We start from the raw sequence: 18,236 nt of genomic DNA, 5'->3' as shown, positions 1-18,236 counted from the left end.
ATGTATTGTTTGTGTAGTACAAAGTTTTATGAAACAAATATTATGTTTTACTATCTGGTTGGATCATCTTGTCCGTAAGATGATTCGATTAATAACGGATCTGCCCTGCCATTTCCTTAGGGCCTGCTGCTCCAGTCTTTTCAGAAGCAAGAAGATAGGACAGGCCAGTGGGTAGACAGGTGAATACATGTGGAGGATGATGGATACGTAGCCATGTTCTAAATAGTTCCCTGGTAATGTGTCCATCCTGTAACTGATCGATATTAAGCAGATAATGTTCTATAAGGTGCACATCTTGTTTCAACCTCAGCAGAGCATGGTGTGACTTTCCTTGGGTACTAGGCCATCCTCTAATCTGAGACTTGATCAGGGGAATCCCTACAATGTCCTTATAACTCTTTATTGCAAGGAGTACACTAACCTAGTAACTGCAGGGAGGGGTGGGAGACATATGACAGGAAAAGACCAGTGGAGAGGGTGCTGGTAGCCAGTGACCTGTGGACTTACGAGTTCTTGGCCCAACCCTGGCTCTACACAAGAATAGCTGCAGTGAAAGAAGTCTGAGAAAAGAGTCAAAGAGAACCATGGGGTATGAGCCTCACAGGCTAGAAAGCAAATTGGAAGAAAGAGAAGACAGGTGTTAGCCCAGAAACAGAAGAGAAAAGCTTGGAGAATGCAAGACATATGAATTGTCTGTGGAGGAGCAGGTCTAGAGATGAAAGACCATGAGCTGCACAGGGAGGCTCTGGCTTTGCTTGTCTCACTTCCTTGCTGTGATAAGGGGTGCAAGTCACTTAACCTCTCTGGGTCCCTGTTTCTCAAATGTAAAGGGCACAAACTAAAAGAGATGGCCTACAAACTCCTTGACAGCATGGTCATACTGTTGCATCCTTACAGGGTCAGGCACAGGCATCAGGAGGGGGTCTGTACATGAGGATACACATGCAGAGGCAATATGAAGCTGAGCCTCTGTCGGTTGCTCTTCTCCGGAACAGCTCACAACCCCCTCTCGGTATAGTTACCCACCTGAAAACTCTCTAGAAGAGAAAACCCCAAGCAAAAGTGGAGGGGGGCTTGCAAGCCACTGTCCAGTGGCCCAAGATTACTGGGCATCTCTACAAGTTTCCTGAAAGATTTGAAAAATTGCAGAAAACTTCACCCTAAAGATGAGGGAGATGGAAGAGGGAAGGGAAGGTGGATTATAAGATATGAGTTCATCTTTTCCATCTGAGAATTTGATGTAAAGTTTTATAGAAAAAAAAAAAAAAAAAAAACAGAGAAAAGGCAATTCGTTGTCTTCATCAGATTGTTCATCCTTAATATAGGAATCAAACCACGTGTTTCTTGGAGTTGTGGCTCTTCCCTAGTGCTGTTCCCAGCTTGGCTGCTAAGCTCACTATTGCATCAGGTCTGCTACAGACTTTGGGTTTGGGACATCATCCTTGGCCAAGGCAAGCCTTGCTATGAAAATCAGAGAAACATAAGGGAAACATGTTCTGTGTCTCCCCCAAGAGGGACAAGAAACAACTGGATCCAAAGATCACTAGCATCAACCAAGTTGTTGAGCACAGATAAGGGATAAGACCAATGAGTTGCTCAACCACTCGTATGATAGCCATTTTCTAAGCAGGGAAGTTGGCAGAAAGTTGTGCTTTAAAAAAAAAAAAGAGTAAATTGTTGCTTAGTCAAGAAGTTGTGTCAGATTCTTTTGCAACCCTGGAATTTTCCAGGCAAGAATAATGGATTGACTTGCCATTTTCTTCTCCAAAGGATCTTCCTGAGCCAGGGAATTAACCACCACCTGGGAAGCCCAGAAGCTAAGAGGTTTCCCTTAAACAGACACTGTTCCCAGCCAATCAGGATGAGAGACGACTTGGGTGACAACTGCCTCCTTTGTCACATCCTGATGAGGACTTTCTAGACCCAAATCCCTAAATTTCCAGTCGCTCCACTCTACAGTGCTTCCCAGGTAGCTCAGATGGTAAAGAATCTGCCTGCAATGTGAAGTAGGTAGAATCACACCAGATGCATTTCCAAGGTCAGGTTAGACAAGGAACCCCCCACCCCCAGGCCCAAGGCCTCTGTGTCAGTCTCTGTCTCTGTGCCTGGTTCTACCCGTGGATTTCCTCTGGGGAGGGGAGGCTCCAGTGATAGCACCAGCCTGCGATGGGGACTGTGCCCCGTCCCTTCAGATCTGCCTACTTTTCCATTGTTATTCTCATTCATTCATTAACACATTTATTGAATGTTTATTGAGTGCATGATGGTGGACGGTGTGTGAAGTGCTGTAAAATTTGTCCTAAAACTTTACTTTTTATTAAAAGTTTGTAATGTGACATTGTAAACAATGTGACAAAATATATTTAGAGATGCCTAATTTATCTGGCTATTTTCCAGATCGAGCTGTTCCACTTTATAGGTGGGATGATATGAAACTAGGGGAATCCCAGAATATGTCTAGTTCCCCCTCCCCAGAGAGGGGGCCACGCAGCCCCTGCTCAAGCCAGTTGTCCATTAGGGAACAGATCCCACTGTGTCACAAACTCTATGTGGAAGACAAGTCGTGGGCATCCAACCCACCACCACCTGACCCACGGGTCTCTGATCAATTCTGTCTCCTGCAACCTGAGGGTCCACCATCCCACCGGAAGGCTGCTCATCACCCCAAGACCAATGTAGCAAAAGCTGTCTTCCCCAGCGCTGGGCAGGCTGTTCCCCATCCCCTCTGCAGAACGTTCTTCCCAATGCCCTTAATGCACTCAGTGTTCTTACCAAACAGGTGAGCTCCAGTCCACGGGCACAATTGTCTCAAGTTGAGCTGAACACTTAACAAGAGTTAAGTCTGGGTTTCTGAAGCTGTTTATTTTAAGGTCCTTGTTCTTGTAGCCATTTAGTTCAATTAGTACTTAAGAAATGCAAGTGTGAAATTTGTTTCTATGAAATCTATGCTCATAACTTTGGGAAGAGTGGAGCAGACCAGAGAGGGTAGTACATTTCCAAGTTTGTAGCATCAGGACCCCTCTTCTGGCATCTGGTCTGAGGATGCTGCAGGCCAGGAAGTCTGCACCTGCCACTCAGCTCTCCTGCATGTTGGTGTGGGTACCGGCCCGCTGGCCCTTCCTACACAACACCTGCCAAGAGCTTGTGCACGTAACTCTAATGCCCCACACCACTCAGGGGTTTGCTGTTGTCTCTCCCATCCTTAACTGGTGCATGTTTCGCTTTTTTGTGTCCATTAGAATATCATCCTCAACCAGGAAGACAAAAAAACGTTAGTGTCAATTTAAAAATTAGTCACAACCTAAAAGTTGAGAGTTACGTTTAATTGGTGAGAATTTTTAGGTCTTCAAGCCCAGGAGGCAGCATCGAAAGTGACCCTGAGAGAACTGCTCCATGGCGGTGAGGAGAGGAGCCAGGTTATGTAGAAATTTTGCAACAAAGGGCAGGTCATCTGAACATCAAAAGATTATTGTTGATTAAAAAAAACCAGATAACCCAAGTTAAAAGAATTTAGTGCTTTTCTGTGTAAGGGAAGATGCAAGAGTCTGAGTTCACTGAAATCATCCCTTTCATATGCAGCTCAGCTCTCTGGGGCCAGTGTCTTGTGCTTTTACAATCTGAGCTCTGAAGGAGCTCACTGGTGGGAGTGGTGATGGTCTGATGGCTGTTAGATCACAGGTATTCTTCTCTTTCCTGAGTTCCCTTAAGGCTCACCAGCTCACAAAGGAAGGTGGCAATCGCTGATGGCTGTGACATCCTTATTTACTGATAAGGCAGGAAATACTCCATTTCTCATTAGGTATATCAAAAAGCGGGGATTTAAATCAGAGAATCTACACAGGAAGCTGAGAGGGCAAAAGACGATGCTCAAACAAGTCAGATTCTAAATTAAAGGGAGCAGCTCTCAACACTGGGGTGAGACGGATGAGGAAGAGGAGCACAATCTCTGTGGAGGGGCCCAGCCTGGCGAGTGCTGGGTGACCAGAGGGGCCAGACTACCCGCTGCAGAGATGCCCAGGGAAGGACACCAGGCAGCGAAGGAGCAAGGCTCATAGGAATATTTTTACTTCTGAGGGCCTGTCCCAGCGGCTGCTCCCCCTGCCACAGCAGGGCTGTGCCCCACTGCATGCCAATGGCTGGAGACCTGATCTGAGCTGGAAGCCAGAAAAATGTCTTCTTACCTGGCCCCCCACCTTCCAAGCTCCTGCCAGGGCCCCCTCTTGGCCAAGCCTAGCAGGAAGTTGGTGTCAAGGGCCTAGGGACCCCCCCACTGCCAGACCCCCACTCAACTGGGCTCCTTTTGCCTGATTCCACCTGAGATTTGCTCATCAAGCTAGTTAAAGCTATTTGTGAGTGAAAGCTGGAAAGACTATCATATGAGACAAACGCATGCACTTTAGACCTTGGCAATGGCGTCACGTTAAACACATCCACGTAGCCGAATCAGGCAAGTGACACGTATTTCCTGAGATGTCCAAGCAGAACTCAGTGGTCACTCAGCACTGTCCGTCATCAGGCATGACTTCTCTTTGAAACTCATCTTCCTGCTCCAAAACAGATTGCTTCCTACCTTCTTCTATATTCTCACACTTCCAATTGTCTACCTCCATCATGCCAAACTGCTCGTCTCACTTCCTATTTCAGTGAGAAAAGAGAAGCAATTAATTAAATTAGAAGCGCTATATTTTCCCACTGCGAAGTCCACCTGGTTCTGTTTCTGTCACCTGGCTTCCTCCCGTTTATTGTGGATAAGTTGTGCTTCTGTCTCTCCACCCCTCCTCTTCTGTGCTGGAGTCCACACCCTCTCACCTACACAAGCATCTTGTTCAGGAAATCACCCTCTGTCTCTTCTGTGTTGGGCTTCCCTGGTAGCTCCTGTAATAGAGGAGACCCAGTTTCGATCCCTGGACTAGGAAGATCCCCTGGAGAAGGAACTGGAAACCCACTCCAGGATTCTTGCCTGGAGAATCCCATGGACAGAGGAGCCTGGTGGGCTACAGTCCATGGGGTCACAAAGAGTTGGACATGACTGAATGAGACTAACACTTCACTTTCTCCTGCATTATCATTTCTTCTTTCTACTGGATCATTGCCCTCACACATACACAACACACTATAATAACTCTTACCTTTATTAAAGAAAAAATGACCCATGTCACCTACTACCATATTACCATAATCAATTGTTAGAGTTTATTGCTTATCGAGCTCTTTCATGTTTAGTATGTATTACATTAAAATAGAATTAAAATATGGATACTATTTTGTAGCTTTTTTTCACAATATGTCGTGAATGATGTCCGCTGGAATAGGAAGGGCTTAATTCCAACAAGTGTCCAAATGTCTTCCCTTGTTATTTCATGATGCCCACTGTGTAAACTTTATTAAATCTGTTCTATTCAGCAGCAGCAGTTTGTTATTGATGCAACAGAATTTTAAGAACAGCTTCATTGGAGACTTTTGATTTGAATCAAACTTGTTAGTCGACACAGTTTCCTCAAAACACATACAAAAATCTGACCCAAGAAAACTTATAAAGAGCTAAGCCAAACAAAAATGATAAAACAGCAGTCTCTAAACTGCACAGTTGTGATGTTTCATTTGGCTTTGTTACTGTTTAGTCACTAAGTCATGTCCAACTCTTTTGTGATCCCATAGACTTTAACCCACCAGGCTGCTCTGTCCATGGGATTTTCCAGGCAAGAAGACTGGGGTGGGTTGCCATTTCCTTCTCCATCTTTTGGCTTTATGAATATATTAAATGCACTCAATAGTAGTTAGTGCAAAGTTCCACTGGGTATTTTCAAAAGACAGCATGTCCTCCCTCCCAGGTGCTGACAGGTTCCAAAGAGGCCAATGCTGGTGGTGATGTTACATCAGAGACCTTTACACATTCCTTCCCAGCTGCATGGGCCCTGTGCACACGGGGCCCACTGTAAATCGCCGGTGGATATACTTATTGAATAAAAGGAAGAATGATTATCTTCTGGGTGACAAAGCCCTATGCTAGGTGTGCTTGACCCAAAATCGAATGGCACAGTTCTGCTCTCAGAGAATTCAACCTAAGAAAAAGAAAAACCAAAAAATTGTCATGGCTCAGCAATCTGTGTTCTGTCGATGGACATGAAAAGGTCGCACAGAATGACCTCTTATAGAAAAGGATACAGAGCAAGTAGAAAAGCTGCACTGTCTATGACGTCAGGGCACACTGGAAGAATCAGGGAAGCTTCCATGAAAAGAGCAACCTTTGAGCTGGGTCACAAACATGTGGAGTATTTTGTCACATTCAATAAAGAAAAGATAGTAACATGAACAAAGCCAGAAGAGAGAGGTCGGTGGGTTTGTCTACACCTGTCTGTTCAGCCATGCTGGCAGAGAACCATCTCCTCAAAGCAATGAGATTGTTGGTGTTACTTACAGCACATAATAGAGTTATTCCTCCTATTTGAAAGATATTTCCAGTAGCAGGGTATATCCTGCCTATACACTTTACAAAAATACACCTATTTTTCTGTCTGTCTTACTAATCAGCCTATGTTTTTATGTTGTTCAGTACTTGGGGTTAGCAATAAATTAATCATTTAAGTAGTAAATTGCCAATCTGCTTAATCACTACATATATGGAGTTGACTTTTTAAGTTTTGTAATTTTTATTTATTTATTTTTAGCTGCACAGGGTCTTTGTTGCTGTGTGGGCTTTTCTCTAGTTGTGGCGAGCGGGGGCTACTCTCTAGTGTCCGTGCATGGGCTTCTTCTCATTGCAGCGGCTTCTCTTCTTGTGGAACATGGGCTTGAGGCACACCGGATTCAGTTACTGACATGCAGGCTTAGTTGCTCCACAGCATGTGGGATCTTCCCAGACCAGGGATTAAACCCTGCACTGGCAGGCGGATTCTTAACCCCTGGACCACCAGGGGCTCCTTTGAAGACCTATCATCATCAATAACTCTGTAAGGAGAGGCTCACACACCCGACAGGGCTTGTTGGCCACACTGCTCCACTCTGTTGAAAAGTATTGGCAGAATAAACGATGGATGCCATGAGGATAATGATATTATTGATCCCTGTATTTCACATTCAATCGCCTCTGAGTCATGGTACCATTCCAAGTTAGAAGAACAGGTCAAAGCTGCATTTGCTGATCACTGATTCAAGTGCTTGAAATCAACTCTGTGTGGTAGCAGCCCCCAGCACAGCTGCGAACAGTTTTGAATTTGAATCATTTTGAACATAATATGAAATAAGGGCCTGACTATTTTTAGGTTCTACTTAATTATCTCCAATAATCAAGCACAAATCTTGGTATTTTTCCACTCAGTATTCCTTCTCTCTCTCTCTCTCCCCTCCTCGGTGAGGTGGGAGTGAGCGTGCATGCGTGTCCAGGCTGTGGGTGACAGACTGGGTGCTGTGGGAGTGGAGTGACAGATCAAGCAATTGCACATGCATGGTTTGCAAAACCAGAGACCTGGTGGAAAGTTGTGGGGTGGCCAGTGCAACAGAGAAGCCAACAGAAATAAGGGCTGTCTGCAGTGAATAGGGATCCCCAAACACCCACTGTTCCTTTGTCTTTCTTGTGGATTCCTGGTTTATCAACCTCCAGCTTTGGAAGTGCGGTGCTGGAGAAGACTCTTGAGAGTCAAACCAGACAATCCTAAAGGAAATCAACCCTGAATATTCTTTGGAAGGACTGATGCTGAAGCTGAAGCTCCAATACTTTGGCCACCTGATGCAAAGAGCTGACTCATTGAAAAAGACCCTGCTGCTGGGAAAGATTGAGGGCAGGAGGAGAAGGGGGCAACAGAAGATGAGGTGGTTGGATGGCATCACCGACTCAATGGACATGAGTTTGAACAAACTCAGGGAGATAGTGAAGGACAGGGAAGCCTGGCATGTTGTAGTCCATGGGGTCACAAAGAGTCAGACACAACTGAGCTACTGAACAGCAATAGCTTCCAGTCTCCCCTAATATTTCAGTAATGTTTCAGCACTTCATACCTTCATTTTTCACGGAAAAATGCACAGCCTAAGAGATGTGAGTCTCAGTTTTATTCAAGGACCTTACTGAGGGTGATAACCAAGGAGAGGGCCTCGCAGCAACTCTGAGGAACCTGTTCCAAAGGGGTAAAGGAGGAACTAGTTTGGATACGATTTCTGACTGGGAACGCGTGCAATCCAGCATGCCTGCATGCTTGCTACGTCTCTTCAATTGCGTCTGACTCTTTGTGACCCTGTGGACTGCAGCCGGCCAGGTTCCTCTTTCCATGGGGATTCTCCAGGTGAGAATATGGGAGTGGGCTGTCATGCCCTCCTTCAGGGGACCTTCACGGCCCAGGGACGGAACCCACGTCTCTTATGGCTCCTGCTTTGGCAGGTGGGCTCTTTACCACTAGCCCCGCCTGGGAAGCGTGCAATCCAGCATACACCCCGCTAAAAGGTTACTGCTGCTTCCAAAGAACAGATACCTCAAGTTAATGATTTTAGTGCTTTTCTCTGTATGGAAGATGCAAGAATCAGGGCTCATTAAAATTCTTCCTGGGACTTCACTAGTGATTTGGTCGTTAAAACATTGCTTTCTCCAGTACAGGGGATCTGGGTTCGATTTCTCTTCAGGGAGCTAAGATGCCACATGCCTTGGGGCCAAAAAACCAAAACCAAAAAAGGAAACAATTTTGTAACAAATTCAATAAAGACTTATGGCAAATTGTCTACATAAAAAAATCTAAAATAAAAAATAAAATTATTCCTGAGACATACATCTACCTTTCTGTGGGGCCTGACTTTCCAAAGCACAGAGTGCTTCATCCTGACTTTATCTTGAATCCTTCTAGTGTCCACTGTTCATCAGCTCTCAGAGATCGATGACTTAACCTTTGCAGAACTGGGTAGGGAGCAATGCTCTTTGGTTTGTTTTTGTTTTTTTGTTTTTTTTGCTGCTGTTTGTTTACAAAAGAAACCGCAGCCCACTCGTCTGACCTTTACGCCACACTCAGCGCAAGTATTTACTTTGAATATCAACATACTGTAATTGTTATTTCCAAAAACTAAAGAATAGCTACCCCCAAATGCTCTCTGAGCAGGGTTGAAGTGAGGTCAACTTCATAAAAAATTCAAAAGTGGCTTACTCTGGTATTTTCCCAATTTTTTTTCCAGGAAGCCACAGACAGAGTGGCATGCTCAGGGTTTTCTGACCCAATTCTGGTTGGGGGTGTGGATTAAGGGAAGCACCCAAAATCATAAATTGCTTTAATCACGAAACCCATTCTCAATGACAAACTGTTACCACCACAAAATGTACATTTGAGTCTAGAAATATTTTACATCCATTGGGCAACTTTAAAGTTAGACTGAGTTTTAAAGCATTCCTTAGACATGGAAGCTAATATTTTCTTGATGACTCAGCAGGAATAAAGACATGGGATCATTTCCTGTTGACTGATTTAAGAAAGGCCTTTTTTCCACTGAAACGCTCAGGCATGCATGGGAGCCCATATGTATGCAATCAATCAGTAGAGATGAGATCCCATCTCAGTGAGCCAGATGCAAGCAGGAGGAAAAAGGAGCAACGTTCAATTGGTCTGTAAATGCTCCTTAGCATAAAAGCACGTGGAGATTCAGTCCCGAGGCGCACAATGAGCTTCTGATTGCAGGAGGACAGGCCTGCTGAGAGCTGCCTCAGAAGGGTTTGTCAGCACTTCCATTGTGATTCTTCGTTTCCGCAGCTTTTCACTCAGCTGAAGAAAAAGTCCAAGAATCTGTGAGACTAAGGAGGCTCCAAACCTCCAAAACTTTTAAAACATTCAGAGTACCATCACTTCACACACTTGGGCATGAAGTTCTCCAGTGTAGGGTTGGAATCTAGGGTTTTCCAGTGTGTAGGTTCCTGTAAGGGCTTCACTTTGTCAACAAAGGTCTGTATGGTCAAAGCTATGGTTTTTCCAGTAGCCATGTACAGATGTGAGAGTTGGACCACAAAGAAGGATGAGTGCTGAAGAGTTAATGCTTTCTAATTGTTGTGCTGGAGAAGACTCTTGAGCCTCTTTTGGGCAGCAAGGAGATCAGACCAGTTAATCCTAAAGGAAACCAACCCTGAATATTCACTGGAAGAATTGTTGCTAAAGCTGAATCTCAATATTTTGGCCACCTGATACAAAGAGCTGACTGATTGGTAAAGGCCTTGATGCTGGAAAAGATTGAGGGTAGGTGAAGGAGGCAGTAGAGTATAAGATGGTTGGATGGCATCATCAACTCAATGGCATGAATTGAAGCAAACTCCAGGAGATAGTGGAGGACACAGGAGCCTGGCATGTTGCAATCCAAGGGGTCGCAAAGAGTCAGATTTGTCTTAGGGACTGAACAATGACAAGCCAACCATACCACCAAGACTATACTGCTAATCCAGGGAGTTAGGAATGCTACATCACTGCTTCTTCCAGGAAGGAAAGAAGGATGAAAAATGCAACAAACTGAAATATGAGAGGTCAAAGAAAAGCACCAGGGCTCCATAAATTCTGCATGCCCCACTGGTGCCCCAGTTCTCCACTTACGTGATGCTTGTCAGGATATCTAACGCTCTCCTATACATCGAGGGCACCGGGGGAATAAAGTGAGACAGTAATCTGATATTATCAGACCCCAGAAGGTACTTCTGGAAACACTAATTGGATTTTTCTTCAGCCCTTTTTAATTTAGTGAGTTCTAGAAGAAGATCACACCTCTCCTAACACTTATAAAGAGAATTTGTGAGCAAGATTGTGCGCGAGTAATACCTACTTGACGCTCGAGGCAACACGTTGCCATGGTACCAATCAGATTTCGTCTTCATTGGGGGAATAGAAATTAAAACTGACAACGTTTGAGTGTCACTGTTTTCGTTGGTCCCCGTAAGCAGTGTGAGTGCTTGAAAGGGGAGGAGGTCTAGTTTTGCTGTTGTTTTCTGGTTTTGAAACAATAGTACATTAAAATGGATAGGACACGAATAGTCTAATGAGTTTAGAGAAACAAAGAATCCCCCAAAGGAGCTCATTATTCTTATAAATTTGTGTTATCAAAGGGTTCTGAAATGCCAAAAAGCAAGTTCTTAATGGTCAGAAGCAGCGGTGTCATGTCCCAGCCAGAAAGAGTGAGCTGGAGACAAATGGGGTTCAAACGCAGGATTGATCTGCAAGCATAATTGGCTATTTTTATGGCGTTAAAATTCTGATCTTATATGAGAGCTGTAAAATATCCATTGTGCTTTGGGAAACATCTGTGCATTTGGCTCTCATAATAAAAAACAAATATTGCAAATCGAGAGAGGTTGCCTGCTATGGAGAAAAACAACAGAATGATTAACTTGAAATTCAGGAAAGTGGTTGCCCATGGGAATGAGGTGGAGGGAGGAAGGGGTTTCAAAGACATTGGTTACATCCCATTTCTTCTTTTTTTTAAATTTTATTTATTTTTACTTATTTTTATTTTGGGCTGTGTTGGTTCCTCATTGCTGCACAGGCTTCTTTCCAGTTACAGCGAGCAGGAGTCACTCTCTAGTTGGGGTGTAAAGACTGTTGCAAGGAGGAGTCAATTCTGACTCTATGTCGGAACTGTTTCTTTGACTGACTTCCCACTCCTTTTTTTATCATGCACACAGTGCATGCTCGTTCACTTTAGTCGTGTCCAAATCTGTGACCCCATGGAATGCAGCCCACCAGGCTTCCCTGTCCTTCACTATCTCCCAGAGTTTGCTCAAACTGATGTCCATTGAGTCAGTGATGCCATCCAACCATCTCATCCTCTGCTGCCTCCTCCTTATGCTTTCAATCTTTCCCAGTATCAGAGCCTTTTCTAATGAGTCAGTTCCTTGCATCATGTGGCCAAGGTATTGGAGCTTCAGCTTCAGCATCAGTCCTTCCAAAGAATATTCAGGGTTGATTTTCTTTAGATTTGACTGGTTTGATCTCCTTAGTGTCCAAGGGACTCTCAAGAGTCTTCTCTAGCACCACAGTGTTGGCTGCTGGTTCCCACTTAATTTCTCAGAGCAAAGATAGGAGGTATGACTATTACAGTGCCAATTTCCCAGGCATTCCTATTCACTTGCACACATTCACATCCTAATATCAGAGAAGCATAGGTTAATTTGGGCTGCTGTCTTTCACTCCTGGTTTTGTTTGAGGCTCTAGGGTCAAAGAAAGAGTCAGGATGTCCTTCTGTTGCCCTGTCACTCTGCTCACATCCTGGGGTGGTTCTAAGCAGAACTAGGTTGGGGTGGGAGGCTGCAGCAGAACCCATGGCCTGGCCTCTGAAAACTGGGGTAACTCTCAGAGGCTCGATTTCTTTTCTCTGAGGTGGGGAACTACCTCAAGTGTTACAATGAACACTCATTATGGCATAACACACGTAAAACTCTGACTTGAGGCCTGGCACTTAATATTAACTCAGAAAACATTTCATGTGCTTCCTCATTCTAACGAAATTAAATTCACAGTCATGTCTCAAAGGGAAAGCTTCTGTCCTCAGAAGAACTGCCTGCGTCTGTGCTGCTTCATTGGTTCTGATGAAAAGCAGGCTGAGGGAATCTGGCAGCATCCAATTCTCCCAAATCTGTCCAAGCATCCTGAGGAATAATCAAATTGAAGCCCACGCTGAACTTCAGGGCAGCAGGGACGAACATCAAATGTGATGTGGCATCTTAGCAAGCAAAAAACGAAAAGACCAATGTCATCGACAAGCTAGTTTGGAGGTGACCTGGCCACTATCCTTACCCCAACCTCCTTCTATAGGAGTTCAGTGTAAGGATGAATAAGAAATGTGTGCAAAACTTCTGTGGCAACATGTAAAAGGATAAAAGTCATTTCCACAGTAATCAACACAATTGAGAAAAGACATGTTCCTTCTAAATGTGGAAAGGGAAAAGGGAAACTCTTCAGGAAATTAAATCTGAGCCCCATGACATTGTTCTGCTTCTGTAGAAATCCAGATAGTACAAAAACATACAAATTAGATGAACTTTCAGCTGCTGTATTCCTCTCATTTTCTTCATTCCCAGTTATTTTTAATAGCTTCAATCTGTTTCAAGAACCAACAAGTGATTTCTTGTGGGGCAGGACGTGCAAGCAGAGACTGGGCTTTGTCCACCAAGTTCTCACCCAGAAGAGAACCCAGGCCCAAAACCCCCACCCCCACTCCCAGAACATCCCTCTGCTGCTTCTGCAGAGATGTCCTTGGTGTCTCTAGTGTCTGCTCTGCACGTGGCACCTACTATTTATTAACCTAGTTACTCTCAACAGAAGTGATTTAAGCCTTTGGTGAAATGGCCCAACTTTATCATCTCTAAATCTAAAGCTCAAAATACATGAAAATACATTTGTTGTTAGTTTCAGTCGTGTCCAACTCTTTGCGACCCCATGGACTATAGCCTGCCAGGCTCCTCTATCCATGGGGATTCTCTGGGCAAGAATACTCAAGCGAGTTGCCAAGCCCTCCTCCAGGAGATCTTCCAGACCCAATGGTTGAACCCGTGTCTCCCGCATTAGCAGGTGGATTCCTTACCGCTGAGTGCCAGAGAAGCCCCATAAACATCTGACATGGCATTATTTCATCAAAGCACTTCCACCCCAATCACACCTCTTCCTCTCCCCATAGTGAATTTTTTCTTCTTATTCTTGTTTTCCAAATGGGGAGCAAAGATCCAAGAGGTCAAGCTCTAGAACTAAGAGAAGATATCAGATCAGAGTTAGAATGAGTCCTATGTCTTGTCTTCCACTTATATTGTGTTTCCTTCAAAAAAAATTAAATATTATGCAATTTCTAAATATTGATACCAAAGAAGAGATTTTTTTCTATAAATCTTTGTAACATTTCAACTGGAGATGACTTTGTCAACTTTTCTCATCCTAAATGGCCAAGAAAGGCAATAATTATTTTTCTGATGCTGAGGTTTGATATTCTAGTAGAAGAATGCAAAGTGTGACTTGTATTTAACTCTGTTCCAACAAGAATCTGCAGTCATGAATGGAAGTGATCACTGACCTGGAACGAGATTACTCTGAACATGACACGATTACACAAAGTGGAAGCATTTATTTTTAGTGAACTGCTTTTTAAAAGCTGCTGTGAATATATGCCAAAGAATAAAATGCTAGCTACTAGGTTTTGAGAAGCAGAATAAAATACAATACTGAGTTACTGAGGGATGATATATTTTGGCTGAGGTGGCTGAGGTGGTGTGTTTTAGAGTTTGTAGCAATAAAGGTAATCAGGTGATGCTTAATGTTGCCAAGAGACTGCAGTGAAGCCATTAAAGGGAGGAGAACGGGAGGGCATTGGGAAGGTCAGAGCTTCGATTGTGGAAGATTTCTATTAGGTATTGATTGCATTGACACTTACAGTGGCCTAAAGGTGGTAAATTTATTTGTAAAAAAAAAAGAATTTCTCTGTTGCAGAAGGTTGGGTGGGTAACCAGCTAATATCCTGAGCTTTCTCAGCTGGTTTCCTGGAGGGAAATGTCATTCACTGATGCTTGCTATTTTTGTAGCATCTCTTCTTTTATCACTCAGGACATTAGGTACCTGGTCTTGTTAATTCCCAAAATACTGAGGCGGGTGGGCTAGGTGATGGTGGGGAGCGTCAGATGTGTAGATGTTAGACACCACCTTTATTGAAGGGGTAAGTGAATGTCAAATGCTCAAACCTAAGCAGACTGAGAGCAACTGCTTTCCCCCAGCTCGGATCTGCCTAGTTGCACCTCTGACCTTAAGAGGTTCTTATATATCTCAAAATACATCTCTCATATTTTTTGATCCTCGGTACACCCAGCAAAAGCTACAGGAACTGCCTAAGAGCCAAGGAGGAGAGTAAACCACTTAGTCAAGTGTGAAGGAAACCACTGAAACACCTTAGTTTAGGCATTTGGTTGAGCAAGAATTTTTGGTTGGAATTTTTGTTATTTTTGGTGTGACTGATTATTATTTTAGGTGAATTGGTATCATGATTTGGAATTTGCTAAGATGAAAAGTATTAAATAGTTCACATTTCTGAAATGATTCCCATTTTCCTGGTAATGAGAACAAAGTCCTCATTGTTTAGGCATGAATTTCACTTAACCCTTTCCCCCAGTGGTCTTTAAAAGTTCTAGTATTATCCCCATTTTACCTAAGAGTGTGATGAGAAGATTGGGGAGGAAATTTATTATCCCAAAGTCACTCAAAAGGAAATAGAGCTGCAGGAAAATAACTTGTCTAAGGTCAGGGGAAAAAAAGGGCAGAACCATGATTGAAACACAGGCAATCTGACTGCAGAAATAGCACGCATACCTGGTCCTCTGTATTGCAAAATGTATTCACCATTATTTGTCATCCATTCTGTCTCATATTTTGATGTATATTTAGAGAGGGGAGAAGTCAGGTTAGAATCCTAAGTCTTATTCCACAAGTCTCTCTTGCAAATCATTACTGGTGTTCCCATATCATTTGGACACATAGAATGTGGTTGCAGAAAGTGTTACTTGGGAGGAGGAAGACTTTCAAGAAAAGATAATGCTTATGGCAGAATACAGGGCAGAGTAGGAGGGCGTGTTGTGGGAGCAGTAACTTGCTATGCGTGCCTGGCGGTGACCAGCAGAGTTGTTGATGAGAAATTGTGGGCTGAGCTTGGAAGCGCCACTAGAGTCAGATCTTAGGCAGAAAAACCATTCAGGGAAAATATTTCTTCATTTCTCTGGGGGAAAAAGAAGCACACTCAGAGAAAACTGGGTAAGATGTCAAGTGTGTTATTTTACATTATTTCATTAGCTTTGTTTACCTTGTTGGGTCATGGTTAGAGCAATGGCTTTGTTTACCTCGTCGGGTCATGGTTAGAGCAAGAAGGGCGACAGGGTCAGAGCAAACAAGTCCTAGAAATAGTAGCCTTGTAACTTACAATTTGACTGCAGAATTATCTTTACCAAGGGAGAAAATAATAATCAAAAGACAGGACAAGAAACAGCAACTCCAGGTGAGGACTCTTGATGTTTTACTTTGTTTTTAACTGAACCATTGCATAGAATGGTTGCATTTATTCCAACTGGAGGAAAATGATCTTTGAAAACATGGAGGCGGCAGAACACCTTGGAGACATTTACCTACAAATTAGTAAACAGGGAATTAGGTGTAATGACAGTAAATACAGGCTGTCAAGAAACTCAGTCGAAGCCAATAACAGAGAGTGAATGCAAGGAGCCTCTGAAAACATCCTCAACACATACGAGGTGTGTTTATAAGGTAGTAAGCCTGATTCTTTGGCAAATACGCCTACTGTACAAATTCCAAATAATTATTGTCACCTCCAAAACAGATTCTGTGGGTAAGCATGGTGAGTTAGCGTCATGGCTAAAAATACATCAGGAACTCCTTGGGGATTGCCATCGTGGTATCCAGTCCCAGAGGATGAGATGGATAGATAGCATCACTGACTCAGGGGGCATGAATCTGAGCAAACTCCAGGAGATAGTGAATGACTGGGGGGTCTGGTGGGCTTCAGTTCATGGGGTCGCAGAGAGTCAGACATGACTTAGTGACTGAACAACAACAATGAAACAAATAGCACTTTTTTTCTTTGAGAGTAGGAGTGATTTTTGGAAAATGTTTTTTAAAAAATTACAGAATTCAGTGTACTAAAGAAGTGTAATCTAAATTTGCAATATGCTGTAGGGTCAAGCAGAAAGTGATTATTATAAAGAGACAGATATTATTGGCTAAAAGCCCTTCAGTCCAAACCCCTGCCCCATTAGACCAATACAGAAAAGAATCTTAAAAAGAATGGATATACGTTACGTGTATAACTGATTCACTTTGCTATACATCTCAAACTAACACACCAGTGCAATCAACTGTACCGCAATAAAAATTAGTTTAAAAAAATAAAATAAAGTAAGGAGCCATAGAAGAAGATTTCATAGTAGCTAATGACTTCTGTCTCCTAGAATCCAAGAGAAAGTGTGTTGGACGAAGTGCCTTTTCATATGAAGCTTCCAAGGGAAAATGCAAAAATCAGCTGGCAAGCAGTAAAGAAAGAACACGAATGCACCATACAAGTGAGAAACAAAACTTCAGTGCTAGATTTTATCTCCTGTGGAGTTTGCTCCAGGGTTTCACAATCATTTATTCATTTAACAAATATTTATTGAGCGCCTCTAGTTTGCCAGGCTCTTCTCCTCCCAGTACTTAATATTAAATATCTTTTGAAGCAAAGTGAAGCCACGAGCCTGTCTTTGAGTCCTTGGCAACCTGCGTAGTTACTGCTCCTTCCAGTTACCTGGAAACACATTCATGCCCTCAGGTTGCCAGAGCCTGCTTGAAACCTTACATCTAATATCTCTCTTTCTCTCCATCTGCCCAGGGCTCGCTGTCAGAGTCCCTGCCAGGGGCTGGCTTCCGTGCTCTAATTATTATGTTCAAGTTGAACCGAGGCCTCTGCAGTAACCCCTGAACCCAGGGTAAAATGCTAAGGAAAAGAACCAAATTCTGACAAATGGAAACTGTCCTGTGGTCATCTCAATCTCCAGTGAGGTTGCCTACAGGTCAAGAGATAAATTTAACCATTCATTTGTGAGCCTTTGGAGGTTTCTGGCTGAGGCATATTTAAAAACAAAAAGAAAGATCTTTTTACCTCTAGTTAACTCCTTGACCTTGGACTTCTAGTGTTTTTGTGAATCACACAGAAAAACTGAGGGAGTTGGATAAGTAGTATCATATGTCAATTTCAACATAAAGTTTATGACTAGTGATATGTCTTTATAATAAATTTAATTTTCGTATCAAAAAGAAATTAGTCTTTGTCATCTCTCATGTGCTGCCTAGTTAGAAAATTCTGAAAGGGGTTCTTCTCAAAGAAAGCACTGCATTTTTTTTCCATTGAAATAGACTGTGCATGCGTGTTCAGTTGTGTCAGACTCTGCAACCCCATGGAGCCCACCAGGCTCCTCTGTCTATGGGATTTCCCAGGCAAGAATACTGGAGTGGGTTGCCATTTCCTACTCCAGGGGATCTTCCTGACCAGGGATCGAATCCACATCTCCTATGTCTCCTGCATTGGCAGGTGGATTCTTTACCACTGAACCACATGGAAAGCCCAACATACATTAAAGTTTGCATCAGGTGGTTATTTTCCTCCATATATAGGAGAGCCTGATGTCACAAAATTGAATCTTTGGAACTTTCTCCTGTTTGAATAAGTCTAGACTGTGGGGGTGGGGAGGAAACTCCAGTTTCACTAAGCTTAAGCGC

The 18,236-nt window shown here is 43.3% G+C and overlaps 1 protein-coding gene across 1 annotated transcript in view; it reads left to right on the top strand.

Moving 5' to 3' along the window:
- XKR4 (XK related 4) overlaps positions 1 to 18,236 on the top strand; it is a 302,217-nt gene that overhangs the window by 189,911 nt on the left and 94,070 nt on the right. The window lies entirely within an intron of this gene.

The sequence above is a fragment of the Muntiacus reevesi genome, chromosome 12 (genome assembly GCF_963930625.1).
Source record: "Muntiacus reevesi chromosome 12, mMunRee1.1, whole genome shotgun sequence".
NCBI classification, from domain to species: domain Eukaryota; kingdom Metazoa; phylum Chordata; class Mammalia; order Artiodactyla; family Cervidae; genus Muntiacus; species Muntiacus reevesi.
Note: the sequence above shows the minus strand (reverse complement) of the source record. Positions and strands in the feature narration are given on the sequence as shown.